The sequence below is a fragment of the Oryza glaberrima genome, chromosome 8 (genome assembly GCF_000147395.1).
Source record: "Oryza glaberrima chromosome 8, OglaRS2, whole genome shotgun sequence".
Classification (NCBI taxonomy): Eukaryota; Viridiplantae; Streptophyta; class Magnoliopsida; order Poales; family Poaceae; genus Oryza; species Oryza glaberrima.
Window position 1 is genome coordinate 12,216,673 of NC_068333.1, and position 12,429 is coordinate 12,229,101.

A 12,429-nucleotide genomic window follows, 5' to 3' on the forward strand; every position below is an offset into this window, starting at 1 on the left:
TAGTGTACGAGCGACGGCGCAACACAGAGTAAGAGGCAAACTCTAGATTGATTTCACATGTGTTGTATGGAGGCGGCAGCTCGGTTTATATAGAGAAAGGTCGCTCGATCAAGGTGCCTGCACGATCTCCACTCCGCGTAACTGAACCAGATAAGTCGTGCGTAACTTATCCGGACTCCACACCGTTTTCACGTTTCAGAATGTTTCCAAAACAAACAAATCCGAATTTCCCGCAGCAAAATAAAACTGCAAAAAGAGGTTGTATCTGCGCAAGAGTGATGAACCAATTTTGCGGACCATTCGACACGTACGTGTGCACGCGTGCCCGGCCATGGAGTTCTCATTAGTTCATATTTGAACAAATGAGCGAATAGGTGAAAGTTAAGAATAAATTCAATAGTTAAGGGATGCTCATGATCATAAGAGTGCGTACGTGTTGACTCATCTGTGCTTCATAGTCTCCTAGCTAGCCAAGTAATCAATGACTATGGTCCTCTCAGAATCTCTAGCTATAGCATATAAAGAAGCTCCTTCAAACAATTTATATTGTCAGTCAAGTTCTGAAAATCTAGTTATAGAATTCAAAAAATAAACTAAAAAGTCAGAAGGTGAAAAACCAATCTTTTAAGATTCTCATATCTAGTTCTCAGTGCTTTAAACTCCCACCCTATATGAGTTGACGCTTGGATTGTAGATCCGAGCGCTTGCTTCTGTAATTGTTATTTGTCATCTAAATTTCCATGGCCAGCTAAAACTACTGAGCTAGCGTCAATGTTGACCTAAATAAGTAAAAACGAGAAAGAAAGTTTAGCGAAATTTAGGAATTGAGACAAGAAAGTAAGTTTTTCTTTCTAGGGATGAAATCACCAAAATTTCATCCAATTTAGGATAATTGCAGAATCCTGCTTGTACGGGTGCTACATTGCTAGCTACTGCTAATGTCTTGCTGTCCCTAAGACGAGCTCCTCCACCGCCACCTCCCATTGATATAGACCTTTCTTGATCCAGGTTTCGCCATCCTCGAACCACCCAAATCATCTTCCAAGGGCGGCTGAGGCCGTCGATGTCGTAAAGCTGGAAACTGGAGGAGAGAATCTAAGTCGGGGATCATTGGAACCAAAGGTGGTGCCAGCCTTCGCCCGCTGATCTGTCCTGGACCAAAGACATGATGGTTTCCTCCGTCGATGTCAAACTCTTCAAGAAAAGAAGCATTTTCTGCCAAGAACTTCAAGAGCTGCACTTGAAAGAAGGTGAGCTTGCCGGTCTGAAATTTAATAGCTATTTTTCTCAGCGAATTCTGCCAGCTATTGTTGAAACCTTGCCTGGTCCAGGCAGGTTCATCCGATTCTGAAACCTTGCAGCAATCGCAGTGATCAGAGTGCTGCAATCTGCACGCCATGGATTCCAGATGAGCAGTCAGGTCTGCGATGTGGATACAATCATCATTTGGACAGTCTTGGAGATATTCGGACCACCGGAATCTAAGCCGGAGCTGACGGATCGCTGGGCAACAACGTAGCAGGCCTCCGACTGCCATTACCAACGAAAGCACGCCGTTGTCCATGGCGAATCCACACAATTCCTCTATTCCGACGTGCTCGAGGTTAGGGAAGACAAGCGAGTTCCCAGCGAACTTCAGATCTCCCACAATGGAGTAGACCTTCAGCTCAGAACCCTAATGTGGCAGCACATGCCGTGAAGGAGGGATCTGAACATTGCAGCACCGGAGGTGGAGATCTGCTCCAGGTCAACTTGTGCCAAGCACGGTGGAGGTGATTTCAGGGAGATGGAGGAATCAAAGGGCGTGATCTCGACGTAGCGCAGGTTGATCAACGCCGGCGCGTCGAGCTCGACGCTGCTGCCGCCTGTGTCGCAGTCGACAATGGCGAGGGTGGTGACCGCGGTGCAGGGGAGCAGGATGCGTTTGTTGCCGAACGGTTGCTCGTAGAACGTGACTGACTCGAGCCGTAGTTCGGCGAGCTCCGGCGCGGCGAGGATCAGCTCCCGGAGCTTGCCCAGCGTCATGGCGCACCGCCGCAGCCGCAGCACTGCCAGGCACGGGAAGGAGATCCAGATCCGGTCATCCTCCTCGGACGGCGGCAACCGGAGGTCGCATCCGGTGAGGTCAAGAACCCGGAGATCCTGTCGCGGCACGATGGATAGGCGGAGGAAGTACTGGACGCGGCGCTCGCCGGTGTACCGCCGCCGCGGCGGCACGGACGATCCGCCATCGACGTGCCGGCACTCGAGGCAGAGCTCCTGCAAGCCCCGGAGCAACGCGCTGATTCCGTCGCCGTGCCCGTAATCGACGACCGAATAGAAGCAGTTGGTGAAATCCTTCGGATAGCGGTCGCCGCTCTCGGCTCGTACCGTGAGGGTGAGCTTCTTGAGGTGGAGGCGGCCATGGCAGCCGTCCAGGTCGCCCCGTCGGTCCCAGCGGTACAATTTGCGGTAGAACTCGTCGGAAGTCAAGTCGATGTTGACGGTGCCAGTCTCCAGCCATAGCGGCGGCTGGCGCCACCGGCGGGAGAGGAGGGCGGTGCTTGCGGCCTGCTTGACGGGGACGAGAGAGAGGATGCGAATGAGAAGGTCATCGGGGAGCTCAGACAGGCGGTCGGTAGCCGCCACCGCCGCCGCCGCGGCGTCGGCCATGTACGTACCCGGCGCCGCAGCCGCAGAGGCCAGAGATCGATCTTGAGGAACTCCAAATTTAGCGTGATTTTGTTTATAAGGTCTCCGATTGATCCTTAATTTGTGGCGAACGATTCCAAAATCCAAATTAGTTTGAGCAGTATGGCGGTGCGCATGCTATGAATCCGATCCGGATTGGCCGCAAGGACGCGTATAATTTGCCGAATTGGCCGTCGACCCCGCGAGATCGCGACGCGATCGATGGAACACGCGGCCGACCGCCTGTCGGCCCTCCCCGACGACGTGCTCCTGCGCGTCCTGTCGTTCGTCCCCCCCTGGGACGGCGCCGCCACGGCCGTCCTCTCGCGGCGGTGGTGCCCGCTATGACGGAGCGACGGCGACGGCGGCGCGCTCACGCTCGACACGACGACGACCTACGACGACACGTACGGCTCGGTGTTCCGCCGCAGGAAGCGCAAGGCCTTCTTCCTCGACGCCGATGAGGCCCTCGAGGAGTTCGTCCGCCCGCAGCGCCGGTGCCTCGGCTCGCTGAGGGCGCTCACCGTGCTGGCGAACGCGACCAGCTACGACGACTGCGAGAGGTTTCTGTGGGGCAGGAGTCCCGGCAAGGTGCACGCCAAGATCGGCGCCGTCGTCGCGCACCCGGCGGGCGAGCGGCTGCAGGAGCTCCGCGTGGTGTGCCGCATCAGGAGGGAGCGCGGGAGCGCCGGCGGCGGCGACACGCCCCGCCTACCGGGGAGCGGGTTCTACGAACTACAGCTCGCTGCGCTGCCCTGCGCGCGGACGCTTCGTTTCCTCGACCTCACCGACTGCAGGGTGGGGGCGCCGCCGCCGTCGGCAGCGGCGATCTTTCCGTGCCTGTCCGCAGTGCGCCTGCGCCGCTACGCGCTGTCGCCGGTGCTCGCCCACCTGTGGCTCGAGAAGATCTTCTTCAAGCTGCCATATCCCGCCTACTTCGGCGGCGGCGAGAGGTCCGTCTTCGAGTTAGTCCTCCGGCACCGCCTCCACCTCCGATGCCCAACGTTGACGAGCCTTACTCTTCTGGTCGGTGAGCTACGACGCGACCACGACGCCGACGACGACGCCTGCGTCAGGCTCGACGCGCCGAGGCTTCGTTCCTTCCATTACGATGGATCCCTCGAGATGCTCTCGCTGAAATCGCCCATGCCGCACATCAAATGGGTGGATTTGGAGCTCTGCTGCGGAGGACAAAGCGCCTCCTCCCCCTTGTGCCGCTTCATCAGCAGGTTCCGCCATGCGAGCACTCTCAAGCTCAATCTGTACTTCTGCGACATCGACCCCCTCGTTGACGCCGACCGCAAGCTGGCCCTGTTCCCAAACCTTGAGCTCCTCGAACTGAGATCAAAGTACACGTACCAGAGCGAGGACTCGACAGCGGCCATGGCCAACCTACTCAGCTGCTGCCCGGCGCTCCGCGAGCTCAGGCTCGACTTGTCAATGGTGTACGGCCACCACCATTACCACCTTAGGCACGAAAGGAACTTGCAAAACGGCCGCGATGAATTCAAGAATTCCATGGACAAATTCAACAGAGCTAGCTCGCTGATCGCGTCCATGGAGGATTGCTCCGGGGTCCCTGATCTCGCCGGGTTCGACGAGCGCGACTTCCGCTTCTTGAGGACAAGCTTAAGAAAGGTGGAGATGAGGTTCAAGATGGAGAGGATGGATTGTTTGGAGGTTCAACTCGCCAAGTTCTTGGTAGAGAATGCTCGGGTTCTCGAGGAGATCCACATCGACGACGGCAATCAGGATTACTGCAGCCACCTCAATCACAAGGTCAAGAAATGGAGGGACGATGCTGTGTTGAGGGGGGGCGACTTGCCGGAAAGAGCAAAACTTAAGGTTTACCATTTCTAGGAACTTAACATGCTAGAATACATAATTTGAACAGATGATTTTGAATGAATGATAAGAGCAAGTTTGTGAAAAAAAAATTTCAGTATAGTAGATTAAACTGCATACGACTTCAATGATATGCATGATCGTGTCAGACTCAGACAGTTCAATGTTGGGTTCGTTCGCAAATTTTGGCTTGGCAAACAGGACGTCGATAAACTTACCTCTCAATTTATCAGAGCACTTCCAAATTATTTTATCAGAGTAATTAAGAGCAAGTTGATAATTTACTTCCAAATTATTTTAGAATATATTCTATACCAATGAGTTTGTTTGAGTTTAACAATTTGCTATTGACATTGTCTCTTTCTATAATATACCAGCGACTTTATCAATTGTTCTATAATATGTCATTGGGCTGGGCATTCTTTTCAAAAATATCCAAAATACCCTTAGAGACATAAAAGATTAACATTTGATTTATCTCATTAGAAGTTTAAAAATATATGAAAATTTTTATGTGGCATCCACTACTATGAAAACGGTTTTTTTTGCGACCAAAACACGTTTTCGCTAGCGGTTCTAGGCGCCACCAGAGAGTAAAGGCTAGCGGAGATGAAGCATCTTCGCTAGTGGCGAAAAACTTCTATGGAAGTTCGTTTTTTTCACTGGTTTCGCTGGTGGCTGCCTTATGTGAGCTGCCAGCGAAAACATATATTCACTAGCGGTAGCTCATTTTCACTGGTGGTGGGTGGCCGCCAGTAAAAATCTGGTTTCGCTGGTGGCATGTAACTAGACCCACTAGTGAAAATAGTTTTGGAGAAAAAAAATCGGATCCGCAACCCTAGCTTCATGCTCCCATTTCAAAATCTCCAAAATATCAATCTCTAACTCCATGTTCCCATTTCAAAATATCCTCCAAAATGCCAAATCCACAATTCACATTCCTGCAAAAAAAAAAACCCCCCCAAAATCCCCAATCCCAAATCACAAAAGCTCAAAACCAAGGAGGACTCGACATGGAGCAGTGTCAACTCCGACATCCTCCTCCAGTCGTTATAGCTGCACCACCTCCTCGGTCGCCATCACTCCACCTGTGACACGTCCATCGGCGTCTACCACCTCAGGGCCAAGCCGGCCAAGTCTCCATGGGCAACAACAAGGAGGACGCCGTGGTGGTGGCTCGCGTACTTGACGCTGCCGAGGGAGGACGCCGCTGGCGGCAGCGGCTAGATCTAGGATAGGGAAAGAGAGGACGGCTTGCCATCGCCATCACTGTCGCCACCACCTTATCTCCTTGTTGACGAAAAAATCGAACACACTGGCCTGAGTGATCTGCTTAGCTCCTGTGCAGGTCCAAATCTTGATGAGATGCGGGCGTGCTAGTCAGTTTGATCCTGCAACTGACAAGATATGGAAATAGTAGATCAAAACAGCCGATCGGCTGACAAGCCGATGGAGTAGCCAGCCGATAGCCAATAATAGCCGATGCCGATACCAGCCGATAGCGATAGGGTTTAAGCAATCGGCTATATGTCCAATGTAGATAATGATATAAAGGCAATCGGCTGATGATGATAAAATATAACAATAATATAGTCCAGTATAAACCAATCGGCTAGCAATGATATGATAAATAAGCATCGATCCGAAGGTTAAAGCACACATCGGCTGGAGGTCCGATGTCATGAAATCCACAAGATTAGATTAAATAGTGAAACCTTTGTTGTCATTGGCTAAATCCAACTTATATGTATATGCAATCCTTATGAGCCGATGCAACGTCCAGATAACTCACCGGCTGAAACCCCGATGAAACTCTTATTGGCAATCAAGAAGTAGGCTGGAGATTATGGTTCTAAGCACGACTTAGTAGATCAAACTTAACTGATGCAGCACTAAGTATGAAAAGAAACATAATATCTAGACAATCAAGCCGTTGACTGAGTTTGCAGGGTGGTAGATGTATAAGCTAATCTAATCTAGCAACACGATTTAGCCGATACCGGCAGAAACCCTAAAATGAGAAGCGGCTGATAGAGCTAAATTGATATGCTAAGATTAGATTAATAGAGACATATGATAAATAGGTAGGCAAATATATCATCCAAACCAGAGCAATCCAAGAGGTCGAATGTACTGATGCAGCCTTGAACGACGCCGACGTAGACGATACAATTGCCTGGGCCAACGGAACATTGGACTTACCCCTTCGCCAGAGATCGAACACCAATGCAGCCCCGCGTCAGGTGCCAAGTCCCGCCGGACGATAAAATAAAGTAGAAAAGGTAAAAGGTGGCGATGCGCCGAATTGTATTGATCGTGAAAATAGATTATATAGACCCCGGATGTACATATTTATACCCATGGGTTGATACAAATCCTTGTCGGACAAGAAAGAAACTTTCCTAAAGATAAAAGGAAAAGATAAAGTCCTTATATGACACTAAACACACTTTCCTAAAGATAAAAGGAAACTAACAAACTATTTCTAATTAATAGTTAACTTGCCATGCCGTATTCTCTTTGAACTCGGTCTCTTTTGGATAAGCTTCCTTTAGTAGATCAATTTCCTTAACCAAATATAGCAAGAATCCAACAACTGACGACTTGACAACTCTCATCGGCTAATCTTAGGACTTCGAAGCCGATGCTGACTCTAAGCCGATGACTACTCCGGGCTTACCAAATTTCACTGTTAACGCTCCTCCCGTAGCCAGATCCGCCACCACGCGGTTTCCATCACCAACGCCGTGATCGTAGCGCCCGCTCCTCGCCGCCTCCTCTCCCGCACCGTTGCCTCCGAGAGCCATCGCCGCCCTCTTCCCCGAGCTGCCACCTCCCTGTTGTCGTCGTTGTCGCCCGCCAGCCTCCCACATCGTCGAGGAGCCAGATCTGGCCTCCCCGTTCTCGCAGCAGTCAGATCCGGCCTACCCCATCATCGTGACGCTCGGATCCGGCCCCGAGCCAGCGGCGGAGACGAGGAGGACGCGCCCCGCCGCCGCTCCCGAGGCCCTCGCCATTGGCCGATGCGGTGGCGTTATTGAGCAGCGGTGGAAAAGGGAGGGAGGAGAGACACGAGGGATTGGAGGGAGAGAAGGGCGCTGGAGAGAAGGTGCGGGTGGGTTGTGGTGCTGGGTCACGTGGTCCATATTAATAGATGATGGTCCTTATATGCAAGCGGTACTTCTACCACCAGCGAAAATTGATGTTCACTAGCGGTTGCTTAAGTGGGCCGCCAACAAAAATAACTATATCCTCCCTACCATTCTATATAACCTAACTGCCAACGAAAACTATCCATTTTCGCTGGCGGCGCACCTAAGTGACCGCCAGCGAAAATGGACATATCTTCGCTGGCGCCCGGTATAACGTGTCCGCTAGCGAAGATCCATTTTCGCTAGCGGTCGGTGCCCCCCACCTCATCGTTACGACTGATGCAGACATCACTACCTCGGATACACACAACAATCTTCAAACGGTCATTCAAGGACCGATAACAAGAGCTCGTGCGCGACAATTAAATTTAGAGGTGAGCTCGTTCCTATGTTCTTCTTTGTATGAATTCAAGAATAGATTGCTACCTAATGATTATATTGTGATTAGGAACAATGGAGGGGACAAGGAGACACTTGGAGAAGGACTTAGAGCCATGGAGGATCATCGAGGACGTCCAAGTCAAAGTGGAGGCCCAAACCAATTCGACCTCGGGTGCAATTCGGAGTACAAGACCAGTCTGCACTAAAACGGGCGCCCAGGTCGCATACATGCTTGGATTGGTACGTTCTTTAGAGACGTGGCGTCATTATTTGTGGCCTAAAGAATTTGTTATTCACTTCGATCATGAATCACTTAAATATCTTTGCTCTCAAAATAATTTGAATCTTAGACATGCTAAATGGGTTGAATTTATTGAATCTTTTCCTTATGTTATCAAACACAAGAAAGGGAAAGATAATGTGATTGCAGATGCTTTGTCTAGGCGCTATACTTTCTTGTCCCAACTTGATTATCGGATTTTTGGACTTGAATCAATTAAAGAACAATATGCGCCTGATCCTGATTTTAATGAAGTGATGTTAAATTGCAAAGAGGGACGTACTTGGAACAAATTTGTGATCAATGGTGGATTTGTTTATAGAGCTAACCGTCTATGCATTCCAGTTGGTTCTGTTCGTCTTTTGTTGATACATGAAGCGCATGGAGGAGGGTTGATGGGACATTTTGGAGCTAAGAAGACGGAAGATGTTTTGGCCTTGCATTTCTTTTGGCCAAGGATGAAAAAAGATGTTGAGAGGTTCGTGGTACGTTGCACCAGTTGTCAGAAAGCTAAGTCTCGTTTGAATCCACATGGTTTGTATATGCCTCTTCCTGTACCTCCTATTCCTTGGGCAGATATTTCTATGGACTTTGTTTTGGGATTGCCTAGAACTAAGAGGGGGAGGGATAGCATTTTTGTTGTGGTGGATTGTTTTTCTAAGATGGCACATTTCATACCATGTCATAAAAGTGATGATGCTGTTCATATTGCTGATCTGTTTTTCCATGAGATTGTTCGCTTGCATGGTATGCCTTCTATTATTATTTCAGATCGTGATGCGAAATTCTTAAGTCATTTTTGGTGCACGCTATGGAACAAGTTGGGTACAAAGCTATTGTTTTCTACAACATGTCACCCACAAACAGATGGCCAAACGGAGGTAGTCAACTGTACTTTGGGTACCATGTTGAGGGCTATTTTGAAGAAAAATTTGAAGATGTGGGAAGAATGCTTGCTTCATGTGGAGTTTGCATACAATCGGGCAACACATTCTACTACCAAGGTAAGTCCTTTTCAGGTAGTGTATGGTTTCAACCCTCGTGCTGATGTGCACTAGGGTTCCCGATCTTCCGAAAGGTTCTGATAAACAACGATTTGGGTGGAGTCGCGACACAAATTGATCCGGCTTCTTGAACGCGCACGATCTTGAGCCCCGCAATCGCAGCACCACGTCTCCTCTGGTTATCACCCGTGTCGAAACGCGGATGACCTTGCCGAGAAGGCTAATCCTTGTTTACCAATCGAAGAACACAAACAAGAACGAGATAGGAAACAACCAAAATTGCAGATGAATGATTAAGCTCACGAGTTGGGGTCTTACAAACCGATCTAGCGGCGAAACTGTTCTCGACAGAATAATCTAAGCAAAACCCAAAAACCTAAAGATGGCGGCGGTACTGATATATGGCGGCGGTCCAAATTCCCACGTCCAAATTCTTTCCGAGTCAATGGGAATCGACCGAACAAGATGACGTCCAGAATCTATCCCGGTGCTGCGTCACCGTATTTGGGCCTTTGGGCTGTGTATCGTGTTGGAACCCATTAGGGTTGCGTCGAGAGGGGGTTGCACGACCCTAAACTCTATATATCAGTACCGCCGCCATCTTTAGGTTTTTGGGTTTTGCTTAGATTATTCTGTCGAGAACAGTTTCGCCGCTAGATCAGTTTGTAAGACCTCAACTCGTGAGCTTAATCATTCATCTGCAATTTTGGTTGTTTCCTATCACGTTCTTGTTTGTGTACTTCGATTGGCAAACAGGGATTAGCCTTCTCGGCGAGGTCATCCGTGTTTCGACACGGGTGATAACCAGAGGAGACATGGTGCTGCGATTGCGGGGCTCAAGAGCGTGCGCGTTCAAGAAGCCGGATCGATTTGTGTCGCGACTCCGCCCAAATCGTTGTTTATCAGAACCTCTCGGAATATCGGGAACCCTAGTGCACATCAAGGACCTTGCTGGCAGTTTAGAATTTTTCCGCCAGCGAAAATCATACACCAACGCCATGAAAAATCGTTTTTCTAGTAGTGATCTTTACACAACATGCAAGTTTGTACACAAGTTTCAAGTTTTTTCTTTTATAAAAAATATTTTTATGTTATATATGCAAAAAGAATTTGCTTATACAAGAGATAATAGAAAAAAATATCTTATGTAGTATATGAAAGATTATTTATATTAAAAACAACAATAAAAATTTGTTATATATATATATATATATCATGTAACAGATAAGTTACATTTTTAAAAAAATAGAAATGTAAAAAACCTGAAACTTCTATATAAATTTTGTATGTTGTGTAAGGAGGCAACATAAAAGTTTCCATATTTTTTTAAAACTTGTAATAGATAAATCAATTGTTAACCTTGTATGTCCATAATGGTATTTTGGGTATTTTTGAAAAGAAGTCCTAGCCCAATGGCGTATTGTAGAATAATTGATAAAGTCGCCGGTATATTATAAGAAGTGACAATGTCGATGGCAAATCGTTGAATTCGAACAAACTCAGTGGTATAAAATAGATTCTCTCATTATTTTATCAGAGTAATTAAGAGCAAGTTGACAATTTTACAGTTCTTCATTGCCATTTCGCTTTAATTATTAACCCAGCTAAGTATTAACACTGAAATTTCGCTTTAATTATTAACCCTGCTAAGTATTAACACCAAAATTTGGTATGGATATTTAGTGGATTTGGTTAAGGAAAGAAGTCGATGAGCTGATAGAAGAGCAACCGAGTTGAATAATAAATCATGAAAAGGCATGACAATTTAATTCTACTAGAAAAATGGCCTGTGCATTGCAACAGGTAAAACGTTTTGTATCACTGTACATTATACTCATTCCTTAGTTTTGGTTTAGTTTTTTTTTTTTTGTTGTTTGATACGGACTCTGGATGATATTTGCCATGATTGGGTTTTTAATCGATCTTTGATTTTGTGATTTGTCCACTGTACGCGATTAGTATTTTGATTCGATCTCCGATTTTTTTTTCCTTTGGCCAGCTTACGCGATGAACACATCACGCATGCGGGGATGCAGGGCATCGCTCGGTCGGACTTATGGATCAATTTTTATTATGTTTTTTAGTTTGTTATGTGACCCCCTTGGGAGAGAGAGGAGGTAGGGAGAGAAGAGGGAAAGGAGAGGGGTGATGAGTGATGACGTGATCCCATTGTATTTTTTTATTTTTAATCGGATACTCCTTTTTTTTTACCTTTTGTGCATTTGCGGTGATGACTACGTTATTTATATGGTATGGAGATTGTCGGTATTAGGGTACATGCGAGATTGGGATAAAAGAGATGGAGACAAGGATTTTATACAGGTTCGGGCCCCTTATCTGATAGGTAATAGCCCTACTCCTGTTGGCCGAAGCCGGTGTTTCCCTTTATTTATCTAGACAAGTATGGATACGATCCGAGTAGTCTCTGTAGTTTCCATATAGAACTCTACTTGTCCTTCCTTATCCGGAACTCCTTCTATATACGAGCTTCCTTATCCGGAACTCCTTCTATATACGAGGTATGATTCTGTATAAGACTTGGTATATGGTGGGCCCCACTGAGCTTAGTCGATTACTATTGAGTATGTGGTATCGATAACCATGACACATGTCAACATCATGTGAGCCAAAACCACCATCTAAACCGCCTTAGGATCTTATTTGCACTGGTTTTAGGAGTTGAGGAACATGCCATATCTGTTATTGTGCTTTAGTGATGAATTTTAGATTCAGGGACAACTTATGTTGTGTTCGGGAGATGGTAGTTTATTAATATATAATTAATTAAGTATTAGCTAAAAATAATTTGAAATAGATTAATATGATTTTTAAGCAACTTTCGTATAAATAATTTTTGCAAAAAAATGCACCATTTAGAAGTTTGAAAAGTGTGCATGTAAAAAAATGAGAGAGGTGAGAAGAAAAGAACTCAGCCTTGAGGGACCTAAATTGAACTTATTCCGTGCGCCTACACGCGGCCCATGAGGCAGCCCAAATGTGTGGCGGCCTGGGAACGGTGGCCGATGCGGGAGAAGCCGGAGCCGTCCGATCTGATCGACGGTCCCGATTGATCCGTACCTGTACAGAAGTTCTGCAG

General features: G+C 47.4%; 1 pseudogene; it reads right to left on the reverse strand.

Annotated features, from left to right (window-relative positions):
* Positions 1-952: 952 nt before the first annotated feature.
* LOC127783043 (putative F-box/FBD/LRR-repeat protein At5g44950) lies at positions 953-2,688 on the reverse strand (annotated as a pseudogene).
* Positions 2,689-12,429: the final 9,741 nt, after the last annotated feature.